Raw genomic sequence first — 5,823 nt, 5'->3', positions numbered from 1 at the left:
CACGATAATAACCTCAGCAGAGTCAGCGGCACAAACAGCTCGGCAGGACGCCATCGCCGTTATTGTTGTCCTCCTGCTCGCCATGACTGTTTGTCCGAGACGGGATGTGACGTCACCGTTCTCACAGGATCATCGCCAGTTTCCACGGCGACAGAAGGGGTGGCGTTTTCTAAAGATTACACTCTGGAACCCGTTTTCAAAAGTTTGTGTTTTCAGGCCCCAAAACGCCGTCGTCACGTGATCGAAAGACCAAACCGCAACAAAGTTAAACGTCTCACATGAGAACCGTTGGCGTGTAAACGGACCCTCAGCGTCCCCTGAAAACAGTTTGTGATGTCACCTACAGAGACGCCGTACGGCGGTCACCAGCTCTTCACTGATGGATCCACAGAGAGCGCCGCTTTACAAACCAACACGACCATCACATTCTTCCTCCAAACAAACCACCACCTCCATCAGAGCGGCGGTCCTCCTCCGTTAGAGGCCTGTTTGTGCGGCCGTGCGTCCCTCAGTGACTGTGTCTCTATGTTTACGCCATCTGTAATAATAAACGGACGCGCGGTCTGACAGCCGGCTGGATTTGGACTTTTTCTGCCCTCTGCCCCCTGTGATGTCACAGTGAACGACCCTGAAGCCTCAGACCTGAGACGGTTTAGACCTGAGACAGTTTATACCTGAGACGGTTTGGACCTGAGATGGTTTGGACCTGAGACGGTTTATACCTGAGACGGTTTGGACCAGAGACGGTTTGGACCTGAGACGGTTTGGACCCGAGACGGTTTGGACCGGAGATGGTTTAGACCTGAGACGGTTTAGACCTGAGACGGTTTGGACCTGAGACGGTATATACCTGAGACGGTTTGGACCTGAGACGGTATATACCTGAGACGTTTGGACCATAGACGGTTTGGACCTGAGACGGTTTGGACCTGAGACGGTTTGGACCGGAGATGGTTTAGACCTGAGACAGTTTAGACCTGAGACGGTTTGGACCTGAGATGGTATATACCTGAGACGTTTGGACCAGAGACAGTTTGGACCTGAGACGGTTTGGACCTGAGACGGTTTGGACCTGAGACGGTTTGGACCTGAGGTGGTTTGGACCAGAGACGGTTTGGACCTGAGGCGGTTTGGACCAGAGACGGTTTTGAGAGCGCTGCAGGATTGACTTTGAGTTTTGCGATGCGAGTGACTTTAACAGACATTCAGGTGAAACTTTATCAGACATGAACAGACTTTGTAACTTTAGCTTTAATAAACTGATTTCAGTCTTCTTTGTGGTTTTTATTTGTGAGGAAACACGTTAATGTCTCAGTTTTATTTCCAAAAACCACCGAAGCGACAGATAAAGAGGACGCCAAAATGACTTCAGCGTGCAGCAGAAACACCGATGCAGCAGAACAAGAACTGAAGCGATTTCTCCTCATTTACTCTCACTGTTGGACGTTTGACCATCTGACTCTGCTTTGTCTCCGTCCCCGTCTGTCCTGTTCCGTCCTCATGTGTCCCTCTCTGCGTCTGCCTCAGGTGTGTCCCCTCACGGACAGATAATGTTTTCTTCCAGTGACTGAACGACTTTAATTAACAGACGTCTTCCTGCAGCTGATGATTCGTCTCTTATCTCTGGGAGACAAAAAGACAAAAAAGACAGATTTTATCGCAGCATTTTTTTTCTTAACCACAAGATTTCCAAACAGATAATCCTCTTGAATGACTTTTCCCTTTGTGTTATTTTAACCCTTCGACCCTTGGATAAGATAAAGCAATTAAAAAGACCCAAAAAGTGACAAAAAATACCAGAAAATTACCTAAAAATTTAAAACAAAACCACGACCTGGAAAAAGTACTTTAAAAATGATGATAACTCTGTGAAATATTTTAAAATAAAGGAGAAGCAGAATTTTAAAAAAAGAATTGTACATATTTCCTTCACTTTTTTTTCTCTCCAAATAAATTTTCAGATCTACTAACTTCTTGCATTTTGCTGAAGGAACATTTCTTGCCAAGTCGCTTTTTCCCACACTGTTAAAAGTTTAAATGTCAGTCAAAGGCGACTGAAGGTTTTGCTCTGAGAAGCATCGTAAACTGTGACGCCTTTTATGGAGACCAGGTGTGAGTCTGTCCAATCAGGGCCAATCAGCTGATTTTCACACTTTAATCAAGATAATCTGAGACACCATCTGGAGGAGCGAGACCATCAGAGAGAAGGAAATTCATAATTACTATAACGTGATGTTTGAGGTTTTTAAAAATATCATATATCATATCATATAAAGCAGCACATAAAAATATGAAAGTGCAAAAAAAAAAACAAGCTACGTGTTAATATAGTTTAATCTGAAAGGACCTCCAGCTGTCAGATGAACGAAGACGAATAAAACATGAAAACACTGACAGATGAGAAGCGTCGCATCGTCTGAGCTGCTGAGACGCAGATTAAAACCCGAACCTGCTCACGAGGACTGAGGGAGGACACAGACTCACGTCCTCTGGTCCCAGGAGGACAGAGACAACAGTCTGCATCGCCACCAGCATCCACCGTGCTGGTGTGAGACTGAGCCTCCGTCTCTCTCCGTCCTTCTGTCTTCTTTGTCCTCGTCTTTGTCCTCGTCTTTGTCCTCCACAGAGTCATCTGGATTCACCGACACAGTTTAGCCTGCACCTGTTGTTTTTCCTGTAAAATTTTTGGTCATTAAATCATCATTAAAAAGTTTGGGAGATTTTGTTTTTCTTAATTTTTCAGGGGCCCAAAAAAACCTTTTGCCATTTTTTCCTTTTAAAGTTTTGGGTGATTTTTAAAAAACTTTCGATTTTTTTTCATTGAAAAAAAAAGGTGGCTACTTAATTTTTTGGGGAAAAAAACCTTTTGCCATTTTTTCCTTTTAAAGTTTTGGGTGATTTTTAAAAAACTTTCCATTTTTTTTCATTGAAAAAAAAAGGTGGCTACTTAATTTTTTGGGGGGTGATTCTTCTTTATCAATTTTTTTGATAATAGTTTATCATTTTTTAAATTGTGATTCTTTTATAATTTTTTGTGAATTTCCTTAAAAGGGGGCGCAGGGGTGTTTCTAGAATTTAAGGACATTGGGGGCTCAGCCTGGACCTTGTTTTTCTTTAAAAAAAACTTTCACTTTTGATTTTTTTTATGATGTTCTTTCTTTAATTTTTTTGGTGATTTTTTTTTATGGTGATTTTCTTTTTCTTTAATCTTTTGGGTATTTTTTGGCTTGTTTTTTTTCCTCTGAAAGTTTTTGCTGCTTTGTTGTTTTTTTTGAGTGTGAATTTTACAGAAAAACATGCAACCCAAACCTCCAAGCCCACCTAAATAAAAAATGCCAAAATAACACCATTTAGTAGAATTATTGTTGTATGTTTTAAATTTTTGACGTACCTTGGACACATCGTCTGGGATGTTGAGAGTCACTCTGGGGGGCTTAAGGATAATATGTTTTTAGCTTTGGAAAGGGCCAAAAATAAAATAAAAATGAATTAATTTTCATTACAAAATTTAACGTCTGAACAACGTTAGCAGTCCGCCGTCTTTCTGACATCATGTCGGTCAGTTCCACGTGTTGAAACACGCTGAACGATGCCCGAAGCATAAATCATGTAACACGTGTTCATTCAGGAATAAAATATGAAATTATTTTGAATTCAGGTGGTAAAATCCGGGGAATTCTCCGGGCTCAAACACTGAGCCTGAAATACTGCAGGAGCTGGTGTGTGTGTGTGTGTGTGTGTGTGTGTGTGTGTGTGTGTGTGTGTGTGGTGTGTGTGTGTGTGTGTGTGTGTGTGTGTGTGTGTGTGTGTGTGTGTGTGTGTGTGTGTGTGTGTGTGTGTGTGTGTTAGATCAGAGGGAAGGAAATTATCGTGTCTGTGATGCAGTTTGTGTTTTTTATTCAGGAAACAAACGGAAGTGGTTTAAAACGAGTCTAAAGTTCTCTGTGGACCCGATGCAGCGTGAATCCTCCACTGAGGCAACGTTTCTGCTTCAGTCCTGCAGATCAGCTGGGACATCTGCAGGAGGAGCAGCAGGAGGAGCAGCAGGAGGAGGTGAAGGACTTATCAGTAGGTCTTCTTCCAGGAGCGGATGTACAGCTGGATGGGGATTAGAGGGTTTCTGTTCCTCAGACTGGAGTGAAAAACATCAAAATCTGCCCTCCTCACTCTCTGCAGGTAATCCTCCAACACCACCTGCAGCACACAACACCACAGAAGAAGAAGGAGTCATTTATTTTAAGTTTTGTTTTAAGTTGACATCGTCACAGTTTCTCCAAACAACTGAAGAAAATTATTAAAAAGTTGAAGAATGAGAATTTCTCTCAGTGGATTCACAACAGTCTGATGTCGGTCCACAGGGGTGTGCCACAAGGCTCTGTGTTTGGGCCACTTTTATTTACTACTGATGTGAACAATCTGGCTCAGAAAGTGTCAAACGCTGCTGTCCTTTTTTATGCTGATGACGCTGTTGTTTACTGCTGTGCAGCAACTGTCGGACAGGCTGCTGAATACTTGTTAAGTGCTTTTGTTAGTTGCTGCTTTTGTCTCCTTTTTAAATTGTTTTTAATTCTTTTCTTTTCTGTTTGTTGTAATTCTATGACACTGAAACATGACTCTTTGTTTTTTATAAACTGCGGTCAGAGTCTCATACTTATAATCAAACAGCGTTGAGCAAACTTTAATTAGTTTGAAGCTGCCTAAAAAAATCAATCGGGGTTTAACCCTTTGACACCTGAATCAACTTTCACCAGCATTTAAAGCAACATCAGGCTTCATATTTTACCACAAGCGTGTGTCTGGTGTCTCCAGTGTGAGCCTCATATGATTAATGGGATTATTTTACTGTAATGTCACACAGACAGCATGCAGTTTTAAAAAGGTGAAACGACAGCCGCTCCGCCCGCTGCCTGCAGGTTGCACGCCCGCTGACATCTCAGCTGCTGCTGTCCTTTCTATGAACACTATAGATGTGAGAGAGGGTTTTTGTAAATGTGTTCAGTTACGAGTCAGTTAGGCTCAGATCGCTCCCCGATTTATTCTTGTTTTTTTACTGAACTGATCTCTGAGATGTTTGGTGTGCAGATGGGTGAAGTGATCCTGAATGTTCCCTCCTGTTTCTGGTTTTAATGACGCCTCATCATTTCTGCAGAACAAAAACGTTTCTGTGGATTTTTCCCGTCAACAAACAGAAAACAGCATTAATGTTCAGTTTCCATGCAAAGACTGCAAACAGCTGGATGTGACTTCACCCACATTCTGACGTCTACAGAGAGGAAAGCAAAGAGACGTCCACACCGACGGACTTCAGGTTTATCTGAGCATCAGGAAAATGTTCACGTGGAGGTTTGAGAGCACGATCACATCGAGCTGTCTCTGTCTGACAGAGACCTGCTGTCTCTGCGGCTCAGGTTTCCATGAATATACGTCACTAAAGAGTCATCATGAGACGCGTTTTTGAGATCATCTTTGTTTTTCAGACGTTTATTAATGGCTGTCAGATCGCTGCGTTTTCCAAATAAAAACAAACAAAACAAGTTTTATCTGACGCTTTTCAAACGTCAAATTCAAGTGTGCAATGTGTAAAAACTCACCGTCTGGAGGAAAGCCAGGCTGGCAGCTGCCGGGACATCTCCGCTAAACGATCGCGCCTGAAGGACAGGGGACAAAAATAAATAAACGAAATAAATAAATAAATAAATGAATAAATGGAACAAACTGGAGAATAAAGGAGGTCAGACGCAGATTGTTACTGTACTGTTTTAATGACTCTAAGTAGGCGAACCTGCAGGTGAAACAAAAATCATATTTTTAACAAACATTCGA

At 42.2% G+C, this 5,823-nt stretch overlaps 1 long non-coding RNA gene across 1 annotated transcript; it reads right to left on the bottom strand.

The window, feature by feature from the left end:
* Nucleotides 1-3,880: 3,880 nt before the first annotated feature.
* LOC121938721 lies at nucleotides 3,881-5,804 on the bottom strand. Its single transcript, XR_006105351.1, has 2 exons — nucleotides 5,592-5,804; nucleotides 3,881-4,194 (listed from the first exon to the last, which is right to left on the bottom strand). It is a non-coding gene; the product is annotated as an uncharacterized LOC121938721 (long non-coding RNA).
* Between the last annotated feature and the right edge of the window lie 19 nt (nucleotides 5,805-5,823).

Source organism: Plectropomus leopardus, unplaced genomic scaffold (genome assembly GCF_008729295.1).
Source record: "Plectropomus leopardus isolate mb unplaced genomic scaffold, YSFRI_Pleo_2.0 unplaced_scaffold3136, whole genome shotgun sequence".
NCBI lineage: Eukaryota > Metazoa > Chordata > Actinopteri > Perciformes > Serranidae > Plectropomus > Plectropomus leopardus.
The sequence above is the reverse complement of the archived record's forward strand: the minus strand, read 5'-3'. Positions and strand labels throughout refer to the sequence as shown.